Raw genomic sequence first — 14,365 nt, forward strand, 5'->3', positions numbered from 1 at the left:
TGACAAATCTATGGAGACGGTAAATGCCCTCTTGGGCAGTAAGGTCCTTATGTGTTGCAGTGTTAGCATCTTGAATTTGCAGTTCACTATGAACTTGTTGAGTGGCGACAAGTCCAGAATGACTCTGAGTTTTTCTGAGTCCTTCTTGGGAACACAAAACAGCCTCCCTTGGAATTTGATAGACTTTACCCTTCGGATTACTCTTTTCTCCAACAGTTCTTGAATGTACTCCTCCAGAACGGGGGTGGAGTGTTGGAAAAATCGAGGGCACGGGGGTGGAGTGCTGTACCAGCTCCAACCCAGTCCATTCTTGAGTAGGCTGTGGGCCCAGGGATCGAAGGTCCACCGATCCCGAAAATTCTGAAGTCTCCCTTCTACCGGTATCATCTCACTTTGACTGCTGTTGTCCTGAGGCCTTGCCTCCTTGACCGCGACCACCCCTGAATCCCCTACCCCTTGAGGGGTGTCTAGACGAACCTCTGGCTGCTCCTCAAGGCTTCGCTCGAAAGGTGGTTGACTGCCTTTCGAACACTGGGTTAAATGCTGGAGACTGCGTCGACACAGCTTGGGGTACTCACTGGAATGTGGTCGGGATTTGTGCCACCATCTGGGGCACTGTAGGCATAGGAAGTTGCTGTTGCTGCTGCTGTCTGAATGGCTTGGCTGGTCGAGAGGGTAGCCTAGTCTTCTTAGTCTTCCTCTTTGGGTGGGGACCCTCATCCGGGGAAGACTTCCTCTTGAGAGATAGGCCCCACTTCTGGAGAAGGTTTCTATTCTCCGTGGCGGCCTTATCTACAACCTCCTTGACCGCTTCACTAGAGAGGAGGTCTTTGCCCCAAACATGAACTCCCTACAAACCCTCCTAGCCTTGACGAAGCTATAAAGGTCCTTCGTCACTGTGACTAGGTGTGTCTTAGCCACTACCATGAACATTTCATGAACCTTGGGGTCACTTGCCATTGTCTCTAGAGTCGTTTGATGAGACATTGAAGCAGCAAGTCTTTCTTTTGTGTCAAGCTCCCTTCGCAAAAGAAAGTCAGACAGCTTGGGGAGGTTCTCACCGAACTGACGTCCGGCAATATCAGCCTCCAACTTCCCGACTGAGAAGGTAAGATGGACGTCCTTCCAGTCCTTGTGGTCCATGGGTAGGGCCAAAGACAGAGGTTTACACTCCTCCAAGGAGGGGCATGGCTTACCTGCCTCGACTGCTTTCAGCACAGCCGTAAACCCTTTTTGCATAAAGGGAAGGCTCTAGAAGGAGAGGACACAAAGGATGCTTTATCCAGATTACCCATAGACAAAGCTCCAGAGGAGTATGATGACAGTGTTCTGTTAATTTCTGTATATGATGTACCCATAACTGCAAAAGATGTAGCACACAGTACCAAGAGAGACCCAGCACTTAGTAAGGTTTTGGAGAGTTTAATGACAGGTAGGGACTTATGTGGAAAAGAGGAAAATTGTAAACCGTATAAGGATATATGGTATGAACTGAGTGTAACACAAGGAATAGTGATGAGAGGTTCAAGGGTAGTTATTCCTAATTCACTGAGGAATAAGGTTTTGTCTGAAATATATGCTGATCACCAAGGTATTGTAAGATCAAAGTCAATTGCGAGAACTTATGTATGGTGGCCAAAGGTAGATAAAGATGTGGAATCTTATATAAAGAATTGTATGAATTGTGTTATGCAACAGAACAATCCTCAATTTCCTAGAATGCACCCGTGGGAGTTACCCAGGCATCCATGGCAAAGAGTGCATACGGATATTTCAGGTCCTTTTTTAAATTACTTGTTTTTGATAGTAGTAGATGCTTACAGTAAGTGTCCAGAAATTATCCCAATGAAGACAACAACGTCTTACTCCACAATAAAAGAGTTAATGCAAATGTTTTCTATGCACTGTATTCCAGAAAGAATTGTTACAGATAATGGTCCACAATTCACCTCACAAGAGTTTAAAGAATTTTGTAATGTCAATGGTATAAAGCATACATTTTCAGCTACATATCATCCATCTACTAATGGAGAGGCTGAAAGATTTGTCCAAACGTTTAAACACAATATGAAGTGTAGAAAAGCAAATTCAGGTAATATATTTTTGCATGTATCAAAGTTTTTATTGTCTTATAGAACAACGCCGCACAGCACAACAGGCGTGACACCCTCAAATTTGTTGATGGGGAGGAGGATAAGGTGTAAGTTAGATTTGTTGTATCCAAGTTTGCAAAGTGATTTAGAAGATAAAGGGTATAAACAAGTAGTAAAGCTTCCTAATGTAAGACATTTTTTACCTTGATCTGATGTCATGGTAAGATCGTACAACACTCCAGAGAAGTGGGTACCAGGAGAGATTGTAAGAGAGATAGGAAATTTACATTATGATGTTCGTGTTGGTGATAATGTTGTAAAACGTCATGTTGATCAATTACAGCCATTTAAAAGAGATACAGTAGAGCATGTGAATGTTAGAGATGGGAAACTTAAAGAAGTAGTTATATCAAATGAGTCAAATATTAACCAAGATGGTCCAACATCAAATGTAGATTCAGAACCAATTAATGTACCAGTAAAGGATGAGGTTAAAGTGCTTCCTAATAGGATTAACAGAGGAAAGCCCCCTGAGAGATTAGATTTATAAAGATTTTTACAATGTCAAGTTAAGGGGGAGGAGACTGTTATGTATTGTTGTAATAATGTACTATATTATTTCAAGTGTTGTAGGTATTGCGCAACATTGCATCATATTGCGTGAATAAAACATGTTATGCTTTGTACATAAGTGTAATGATTTATTTTGGTATTAGGATTCAAACATTTGTTGATTACCTCAAAGATAGGATGTAATTCTTTGTAGTTTTGTACTGGAGTAGGATTTAAGTATTTTCAGAGCGATGCTCTTTTGTTTAGCAATGTATTGGTTTTGTCAGATTGTGTATGATGCTCCACACACACACTTAGGAGTCAGCTGTCATAGAGCAATGTAGTTACAAGATTTATTAAACTTGTATTTTAAGAATACCAACGTATCATTAAATCCCACCAAGAAAAATTGACGACCAACGATGGGATCAGCTGAGAAATAATTACTAACAATTCTTCATCTATGTTCCAGGTAATTATTATGGTTAATAGAAACATCCTCTCAACACATCAAGAACCATGAAAACAGTACTAAACATGATGTGCAAGGGACATCCTTATCAATGGCCAAAGTACTTAAGTGAAACACAGCGTATGCTCAATTCTGTTGTACATACCGCTCTTGATGAACAACCTCATTATGTACTTTTCTCTCGTAGGGCCCCTAGGTAAGTTACTAGTGTGTTACCCACAATAAATGATGGTGTAGAAGAGACTGCTATTGCAAAAGCTCATGAAATAATTCAGAAAACTCATAGAGAGATGGCCAGCAAGTATCGCGCAATAGCCAATCAAAAGAGGAACAATGAGAAAGTTGATGAAAACTCTCGTATGGGTTAAAAATGAAAATGTGATTCTCAGTACAAGTAAGAAACTAAACCCAAGATGGTCTGGTCCTTATGTAGTAACCCAGATGTTTAGGGATGGTGCTAAATATGAGTTGAAAAACTTGTTTGACCACACCATTATTGAACGTGCTGCTGACGAAGTAAAACCTTTTGTAGGACAAGAACAGTGGTTAGTGAAAATGCAGGAAATGGATATTATCAGTCCCGATGTGAATGAAAGAGTACAAACCCGAGGTGCTTGCAATATTGTTCCTCCCTCTAGGTTAATTGATGAAATTTGAGATTATATTTTTTATACTGTATTTTGTATTTTTGTACTTTTATATGGAAAAGTATTTTATTCTGTGCCTTAGAATTGTTCCTGCATATAACAATTATGTTCATTTTTCAGTGTCCTTATGGGTTACGTTCATAGATTATGGATCTGATAATAACACTTCTTTACCGTGAACTTGTACTCGGTTGAGTTTATATATCAAGAGTAACCCCATCCAAAATCTTTACAAACTCTGGTGGAGTTGTTAAGTTATGTAACTGATGTGTAAGTTGGTCATTAGGATGCTTTAAGAGGTATATTATCTTCAAAGGAACTTTGCTCCTGCTTAGGGTTATTAAGTGCATGAGACTGAATGACATGAAGAGGTTGTTTGTAAGAAAACGGATTTTGAAGTGAAGCGAAAAATCTATTTTTGGGTGAGATGGCCATGTCGTCCTGATGGAAGGTTCCTTTAGGTAACTTTGAGGATATTTGGCTATAGTGATATTCCCAGAGAATTGACCTTAGGTCTCCAGAATTCTAACTCCTGGCGCGAATATCCTTAAAATTTTTCTTAAGGATATCGCATAATATCAGGGGACAAATCTTCACCCCGAATAGCGATTTCGCTTCGAGGGGGAAAAGTGGCGAAACTGAAGGGGAGCCGTTATCAAGGTTACCCTTCCTCCCATACTATTACAAGGCTCCAAGATGGTGCTCATTCCTTGTAGCACTGAGCATGGTGCTACAGATATAGTAGTTTCGGGAGGAATCTTGCCTAAGCCTTTTCTATAGAAAAAAGTTTACCAGAGAATTACTTGAAAGTACTGTTTCTGTGGATTTGTATAGGTGCCATAACCTTGGGATAATTTTTTATATGGTCATCCGGACCATTGAGAAATATGACGTTACCGTTATACGTCATTACCACTAATCATGGAACAATGTTAGGGCTTCCTGCCCCTGCAGGGAAGTGTCGTACTAACAGTAAAAATGGGTCTCAAGATTTGTATGTATTGTAGGAACAAATATAAGTATCAACTAGATATACAAAGGTCTCAAGGTTTGTATATATTGTAAGAACAAATATAAGTATCAACTAGATCTATTTGTTTCTATTCATAAAACCTTATTCTCTCTATTTGGAATATGGAAGAAGTCCCCCACGAGTGGCTTGTCTCAGACATTGTCACCATCTACAAACGTAAAGGGGACCGTTCCCTCTGTGACAATAGCAGAGGCATCACCTTGCTTGGAGTTGCAAGTAAAATCCTGGCAAGAATAATGCTTGCAAGACTTTACAAACACATTTCAGAAAATGTACTACCAGAGACGCAATGTGGCTTTCGTAAAGAACGCAGCACTTGTGACATGATATTCGTGGCCTGACAACTACAAGAGAAATGCCATGAGCAAAACCGTGATCTTCACATAGTCTTTATCAATCTAACAAAGTCCTTCGATACGGTGAACAGAGACCTTTTATGGACTGCTGTCTCTAAATTTGGAGTACCTCCGAAATTCATTAACATTCTAAGAAACTTACACAATGATATGCAAGCCTGTGTAAGTATGGGTGGTAGTAAATCACAACTTTTTAGGGTAGAAACTGGAGTAAAATAAGGATGTGTCCTGGCTCCAGTGATATCCAACATCTACCTCACTGCAGTCACCCTCCTGAGCCACCGAAGTCAACGAAGATCAATTGAAAGTGCAGTTTTGACTAGACGGAAACTTATTTAACCTTAGGCACCTCCAGTATGTGACAAAAACAACAATGACACACCTAATGGAACTCCAATATGCAGATGATTGCGCTCTGGGGGCTCACTCACCAGATGCCCTCCAATGCAGCCTTACCATTGTCTCATCAATTTACCGAGCCATGGGGCTCAAATTTAACATCAACAAAACTGAAATCCTGTCCCAGCAAATAATTGCAGAAGATCCCCCAGTATTTCATCCGAATGGGGAAGCCATCAAACAAGCTGATAGCTTCATCTACCTTGGAAGCATCTTCACTAAAAAACAAAATATTGATGAGGAAATAGTTGCCTGGATAAATCATGCCTCCGCATCTTTCGGCCGACTCAGGTCCAGAGTCTTCCTAAATCACCGCCTCAAGACAGAAACAAAAGTAGCTGTGTACAGAGATGTCTGCATGTCCACCTTGCTATATGGAACAGAATCCTGGACGGCTTACCGTCGACATGTAAAACAACTTGAGGCATTCCATATTCGCTGTCTTCAGTGTATATTAGGGCTCACATGGCAAGACAAAGTACCTCACTCTGAAATTCTCCACTGTTCAAACCTGCTGAGTATAGAATCCACATTGGCAGAAAAACAACTCAGGTGGATTAGCCACGTCATCCGTATGCCAGAACATCGCCCTCCTCGCCAGGTCCTCTACAGTCAGCTCCCTGAAGCTCGGCGTAATCCAGGGGGTCAGAAAAAGAGGTACAAGGACAACATCAAAGCTACGCTCAAGAAGTGCAACATATATCCTGAGCAACTAGAAATGAACGCCTCTGACAGACCACTATGGCGCTCACTCTGTAAAGCTGGAGTCAATCAACTTGAAGACACCCGGAACCAGGCAAGACAACAGCGCAGGGAGAGAAGACAAAACCGTCGAGATTGGATACCCCCGGTAAACCCAGACCTGACTTGCCAGTTGTGTGGCAGAGTGTGTGGATCCAGAATTGGTCTTCACAGCCATGCAAGATGGCACCAACGACAACAGATCTAACTTCATCCCCATCACAGCGAAGCAGAAGTCGTCTTTGATTCGAAGGACAGCAATAAGTAAGTAAGTATAACAAAAATATACAAGTAAAATAGCAATCTAAAGAGGTATCATATACATACAGATACTTAAACATGTAAAGTATATATCACAATTTCACTAAAGAAACATGGCTATATATGCATAACTGCACAATACAGAAAATGCATTTAGGCCTAACTTACGATTTCGTTAAACCTTTCATTGATGGATCTCTTAAAATCTAAGTACTATCACCTGCTGTTAGCCATATTAGAAAGAAGATAACTAATCATATACTAAATCTTTCAGGAGACATGGATATTAACTCTCTCAAATCTAGAAAACACTCCCCAATGTGCTTAAACTTGTCTGTTAGCCTAAATACAATTAAAAGTAAGTCCCCTGTAATGAACAAGTTAATAAAGTGGCTCTGACATGCTTACAAATTTCCATTGCTTTATTTCAAAGATACCTCAGTTCTGCATATATTTAATCATAGTTTGGCATAACAAAATGATTAAAAAGCAAAGTATCACTCACGATTCAGTAAAAAAAAAAAAAAAAAAAAAAAAAACATGGCGAAAGTCTTAACAGTGATGCAGCCGTAAGCAACTTATCGTCCTGTCTGGTTCATGTTTGTTTATGAAAAAAAGTTTGGCTGCTCATGATTGTGTTCGCATACTAATAGCTGCAATAGCTGTGTTATTATAAATAGCAATATGAATTAATTACTGCACTTACAGTACTATTGCTATAATGAAATAAAGCTTACTAATTAACTTTCTCTCTCTTATTCAAATATCACGCATTTTAATAATACTCGTTATTTCAGGAGGCAAGAAATCTCGCAGGACACTTATGACCTTCCCAAGGGCCTAATTTGTCACGTGGGCCGTGAGTTTGACACCCCTGATACCGTTAGCTAATGCAGAGCAATTCTAGTATTTAGGCAATCAGTTTTAAGGATTATGTACAGTAGTATGAATTTTATTCGGAGCCACATGTCTCCTAATTCCTGTATCATATATATATTTAAAAAGTAGAATCTCTATGGACATCTTGAAATTCTTCCATGGACCCCTGGTTGGGAACCACTGCTCTAGAGGCTCGTCCATAACTCTTATTTTTTGTCTTTACATTCTCATTGAACATTATCTTAGTTTTACTCATATTCATTTTCAGTTCTACATATATGCTTTCTCTATTCAAGTCCTTTAACATCCTTTGTAATTCCTCCCACTATTCACTAATCACAACTATGTCATATGCAAATCTTAAGTTGTTAAGGTATTCCCGCCATTATTATTAATTCCTACATTTTACCAATCTAAATTCTTAAAAAGTTCTTCTAGGAATGCTGTGAATAATTTACGAGAGATAGGGTCTTCTTGTCTAACTCCATTTCTCAATTGGAATTTTCTCACAAAATTTGTGTAGTTTTAAGATTGCTGTATTACCTGTATAGATATTTTCAAGTGTTCTAACATAAGTATCATCTATTCCTAGTCTTTGAAGGGCTCTTATTAATGCTAAAGATTTGACAGTGTAAGATGTTTTAAGATGAGGCTGCTTTGTAAGCGCCTGAGCGCTACCCACATAAGTGATGTCATTGTCCACGTCTCGGGCTATCTGTACTCTATAGTACTTACGTCCACTGAGAATCAGTTGCAATGAAGATACAAAACCATGCTGACTATTTCCTGATCTCGCCTAGCCTTAGATCCAACATGGCACAGTGAATAAAAAAAAGAGGACCTACAGTAGTAACCGTGGCACAGCATGGCACCACCACCACCGAGGTGACCCTCATTTGCATCCCTTAGGGGCAGGATTGCAAGGACAGGAACCTCAGGAACTGGCATCAGGATATCGCCGGCTTTCGTGCTGCAGGCTCACCACATGTTACAAACCCAGCAACAAGCACTCCAGAATCTTCAGGCTGAGATAACAGCATTGTCACTCTGGGGTAGCAATGTCCCCCAACCAAGGGTCCCTTCATCAGCAGCTCCGGAAAATTGCGAAGCTGAGGTGGCCACTGCTGCCTTCAGGTCTTGAAAACGGTCGATGGAGTATTGGTTGCAGCTATGCAAGTTAAAGCCAAACGAGTCAGTTCATCCCATTAGGTTGTATTATGTCCCGATATAGCAATGCGCCCTTGATTCTAGGTATACTGACACCCAGTGGAGTGTCCTGTTTACTGAAGGGGCATTCAATGCAGTTAAGCAAATAGTAGTAAAAGCTTCTAATCAAACAGTGCAGTTGCTAGAGTTTTTTTCATTTGACCCAAGAGCCTAGTGAGTCCTATAAGGATTGTTTTTTAAGTGTCTGCAAAAAGCTACTGAATGTGCATTCACATGTCCTAATTGTAATCATGATTTATCTGAATATAAGCTTTCCCGTAAGCTCATGGTAGGCCTAAGTGATAAAGTGCTTAAAAGACAAGTATTTCAATCATGCAATGATATTCATGATATCGACTCCCGCCAAGTCATGTGCATTGCATTTGAGGCCGCCCGTGACGATGCCCTCCTGCTCCCCTAAAGCAGCTGCTGCCGGTGTGTTTGAAGAGGAACCCGAGGTGGCAGCCGCCCTTAGTAATTGTGACAGGAGCACACCTGTAAAAGTACAATCATGCCACTGTGGTAATTGAGGCACTCTTCATACACCTAGGTATTCCTCATGTCCCGTGAGAAAAATGAAATGTCACCGGTGCGGTGAAACCGGACACCTGAAGAAGTGTTGCAGAGGGCCAAGCGCTAGAAATAACATTAGTGATCTGGCAGTGGAGTTGGACATAGCAAGTGCAGTGATGGCAATTGTCGTAGTAGCAGAGGCAAGGTTGTGGAATGAGCCGTTCCCGCAACCCACTATTCGTGTCGATGTATGATTGGCCAACTTGGGAGAGTGGTCCTGTGTATGAGCGTTGCCAGACACTGGTGCCCAGATTTGTGTTACGGGACCCGCTATTCTTGTGACGTTGAATATGAAACCAGCTAAGTTGAGGTTGAAGGGAGGATTACGAGACTTTACCAACCTGCATCTGAAGTGTTTAGGGTCAACCTCTTGTACCATAGAATACAAGGGGAGGCCCACAACCCAGGAGGTATACTTTATAAAATCCTCTATTGATTTTTATATATCCTTGGATGCTTGCAAGAAAAATAGTCTTGTGCCAGAAATGTTTCAAAACCACGCCCCCTTCATGGACTCCACCCCCACAGCAGCAAGTGTAACCCATACATTATTCACCACTCAACCTGCAAGACCGTCAACCATTCCATTTACCCCTAGTGAGGAAAATATTACCAGATTAGAAAACTAGTTATTAGCCCATTTTTCAAGTACGACTTTCAACACTGAGAGATAACCCCTCACGGTAATGGATAGGGAACCCCACTGTATCCACTTATTACCTAATGCAGTTCCTTACACATGCCACACACCTGCATCATTACCTAAGCACTGGGAAAAGGAGGTGAAAGTCCAGTTGGAGGAGGACGTTAAGAGAGGGGTCTTACAGTGAGCTCCCCCTGGAAAGCCCAAAGAATGGTGTTCACGTATGGTGGTTGTGGCCAGCAAATCAGGGTAACCAAGACATACGGTTGACTATCAAAAACTCAACGCAAATTGTAGATGGGAGACCCACCATACCCCTACACCCTTTGAAATGGTATCTAGCATTCCCCTCTGCTGATAAAAGATGGTGGCTGATGCCTATTGGGGATTTCACCAGGTAGAAATGGATAAGGAAAACATACCCAGGAAGTTCAAGTGTGTGGACGACACCCTTTTCTATGATTCGAGTGAAGAAAGGGCCTTTTGGCATGTGTATGACTTCCTCGCAGTCTGTGCATATAAAGGCATCACTTTGAAACCAGAAGATTGTTTATCTACCATCAAAAGTTTTTCTATGCCCCAAAAGCCCACAATATCTGACTTCAGGTCATGGTATGGTTTTGTCAATTAGCTGGCCCCTTTCCTGACAACAACACCCATCATGACCCACTTTAGAGACCTACTGAAGAAGCCCACAGGCAAACGGGTCTATTGGGATGAGCACCTTCAGGAGAAGTTTCGTCAAGTGCAAAACACCATATGCAAGTTGGCCAAGGATGACCTCACCTACTACGACAAGCTACTTTTTCAGTCACTGACTGGAGTAAGTAGGGCGTGGGCTTTGTCATACTCCAACAATATTGCAGTTGTATCTACGTCAAAACCCCCTTCTGCAGTAGAGAGGGTTGGAAAATAGCACTTTGTGGCAGTTGTATTCTCACGCCTGCCAAGTCTGGGTATACAGCTGTGGAGGGGGAAGCCCTTGTGGTGGTCTGGTGCTAAAAAAATGCATGATTATTCTTATTGGGCTGCACAAACTTGACCATTGTCATGAACTACCGCCCTTTAGTCAAGTTACTAGGCAATAGAAGTCTCAGTGCTATTACTAACCGCAGACTATTTAGATTGAAGGAGAAAACATTGTTGTATAATTTTAACGTTGAATGCCTACCAGGCAAGAGAAATCATGCTGCTGACTTCCTCTCGATTTCCTGCCCTGTGGATGGCGCCAGATAGACAGGATGAGAGGTTCAACGAAGAATTAACGATTGCTATGGTGTCAGCAATCACAGAACACCTACAGGAGCAGTGCACCATTGATGAGAAAACTGTTGAAGAGGCAGCCCTAGACGACCCAGCATATCAGCTACTAGTCGCTCAAGTAACTGCAGGGGACTTGAACCCGAAGAAATCTCAAGAAATTGCATGTTTGGCATCGGAGAATGATTACCTATATCTGGCAACCTGGTCACATACTGTTTCATCGACAACTGCATCCGCCTTGTCATTCCCACTAACCTTCCTGTTGGACATCAATGCCTAGATACAATGTTGAGAAGAGCGAGACATTCGGTTTATTGGCCAGTCATTGAGGATGACCTCCAGCATCAGCGTTCACGGTGTACATCGTGCAACGCCCACTGCTTGCCGAAGTCATGAAAATTACCCCTGCCCCAGAGTATCCGTTCCAACAGACTGTCATGGACCTGTTTCAGCTTGGACACACGTATATTGCATATTGTGACAGGCATACAGGCTTCCCTAATGACACCTCATCTGCAAAGGTCATGACAAAACTTAGGCATTACTTCACTCGATGGGGAGCACCTGAACAATTGTCTACGGACGGTGGCACTAACCTGGTGAGCGAAGATGAAGAGCTGATATACGCTTATCATCAGTCCACTACCCGCAGTCAAATGGGTCTGAGTCTCCTCCATCAGCGCCAGAGGTACGGCCTCCAAGGAAAAGAGAGGCCCTGTCTGGATGAACGATTATGTAAAATTATCTTTGTTTTGAGTCTGCATTCATAAAAGGAAAGTATTTCTTTTTTGTTTTACTGCACTTAGACGTGCATTGATTTCATATTTGCAAAATAATATTCTGTATGAGATTTTATGTTGATGTTGCGATCACAACTCATTTTTAGTGCACATCTTGCAATGCTGAGGTAATCATTGTTTCGCTTGATGTTATGTTAATGCTGTTGATGTTGCTCTCTCTCTCTCTCTCTCTCTCTCTCTCTCTCTCTCTCTCTCTCTCTCTCTCTCTCTCTCTCTCTCTCTCTCCTTTTCAGTCATTCTAATGGTACCATTAATCATTACAATTGTGAGTTACCATACTTGTCTTCTTAAGTGTTGAGCATTTCGTTTGTCATATCTGCTTTTTATATTGTCACTAATAAGTTTTGAAAATATTACCCTCCTCGTAATATTCTGGGAGGGAGGTGTAAGATGTGTTAAGTTGAGGCTGCTTGTAGCGTCTGAGCGCTGGCCTTATAACTGACGTCATTGTCCACGTCATGTGCTATCTGTTGATGGTACTTCCTTCCGCTGCCTAGAAATGAGAATCAGTTGCATTGAAGATACGAAATCACGCTGACTAGCATTTCCTGATCCCGCCTAGCCTTAGATCCAACACAGAACAAATAGCTTTCTCGTGGTCTTTGAATGCCATACATAGTGGGTTGTTATACTCAGTTGATTTTTTTCACCGGATAGTTAATGACATGATCTGGTTAGTTGTTTAAAATCTGATTCTAAAACCTGCTTACTCTCTTGTCTGAATAAAGTTTAGTGTTCTTTCCATTTTGGCTAATATGATCTTCCTAAGCATATATTACTGAGAGTAAACTTATCGGGTGGTAATTTTCAAGGTCGTTTGTATCTGTTTTTTTGTTTTATTGTTAAATGATATAATTATATCCCTGTCTAAGCTGAAGGTATAGAGAAGTCTTTCAAATATTTTGTGTAAAGTTCAGCGAGATTGGTCTCATGAAATCTCTTCCATCTATTATTAAATCGTTTTTTAGGCCATCTTCTTGTGGTTGCCTCCTTTTGTGCCTTTTAAAGCTTTCTTTTTTTATACTGTTACTTTCGGTACCGGTTCAGGTGTTTCATCAAGGGGAATACCTCAACATCTCAAGATTTCCAGATGACTTATTTCTATTTAGAGAATCATGGAAGGAATGGTAAAGAATAATAGAAGATTTCAATAGAGCAAGCCGGAAAGAAATTTATGTGAGCAACAATAACATAATGTTGTATTTTCTTATATCATTGTTGTAAAGCATTATATAGAAATCCTCTGCAATTTTCATCACTCTATCTCTTTTGTTGACATATAGATTTTCTTCTGTTAAGGCACCCTGTTCCAAGTCATCTTTTCATTACCTTGATGCTTCTCTCTTTCTCTAGTGTTTGCTAATGTCCTATGCTTTTACTTTGTTTTGGATAGTTCTGATAATTCTATTTCATCTCACTTGTTTTTACCCTTATTACCAATCTTTCCCTTATTATATTTTTTTGTGTCTCTGATACTTCTACTTTATCTTGTTTAGAAAAATTTCCACCTACCGCTTGTGCTGATTCTAATATAAATTTGATTAAATTACCATTAATTTCTTCTTTATTTGTTTTCATTTCGTCGTGTAGCCAAATCAAACTGATCATATTTTTCTCTTATTACAGGAGTTTTTATTTTCTTTTTAAAATCAGCTTTTTTTTTTATTTCCTTAGATATAGAAAATTTTTACTTCTCACATACCTATGATCACTTGACTTCATCTTAATTAACACTGTTACCGCCTTAACTAAATTAACTTTTTCGCTGAAAATAAAATCTATTTTAAGTTTTTCACTGAGAATAAAATCTATTTATTTTTTTCAATTCTACATTTGGGCTTCTCCATGTCAATTTTTCTATATTCATTTAAAAAAAAGTGTTAATGATTTTTAGATAGATTTTTTTTCCTTTTTTTTTTTTTAGCAAATTATGCATTGATGTCTCCGCCAATTCTTGGTTACCAGCCACCCGTTGAGATACTACCGCTAGAGAGTTATGGAGTCTTTTGAGTTGCCAGACAGCCCTACATTTCATCCTTCTCTCTGGTTACGGTTCATTTGCCCTTTGCCTATACACATATACCGAATAGTCTGGCCTATTCTTTACATATTCTGCTTTGGCCGCATACACCAGACAAGACTGAGATTACCAAACAATTTTTCTTCACCCAAGGGGTTACTGCACTGTAATTGTTAGTGGCCACTTTCCTCTTGGTAAGGGTAGAAGATACTTTAGCAATAGTAAGGAGTTCTTCTAGGAGAAGGACACTCCAAAATTAAACCATTGTTCTCTAGTCTTGGGTAGTCCCATAGCCTCTATACTATGGTATTCCACTGTCTTGGGTTAGAGTTCTTTTGCTTGAGGGTACACTCGGGCACACTATTCTATCTTATTTCTCTTTCTCTTGTTTTCGTAAAGTTTTTATGTTCTATATAGGAGATGTTTA

The sequence above is a fragment of the Palaemon carinicauda genome, chromosome 33 (genome assembly GCF_036898095.1).
Source record: "Palaemon carinicauda isolate YSFRI2023 chromosome 33, ASM3689809v2, whole genome shotgun sequence".
Taxonomy (NCBI): Eukaryota; Metazoa; Arthropoda; class Malacostraca; order Decapoda; family Palaemonidae; genus Palaemon; species Palaemon carinicauda.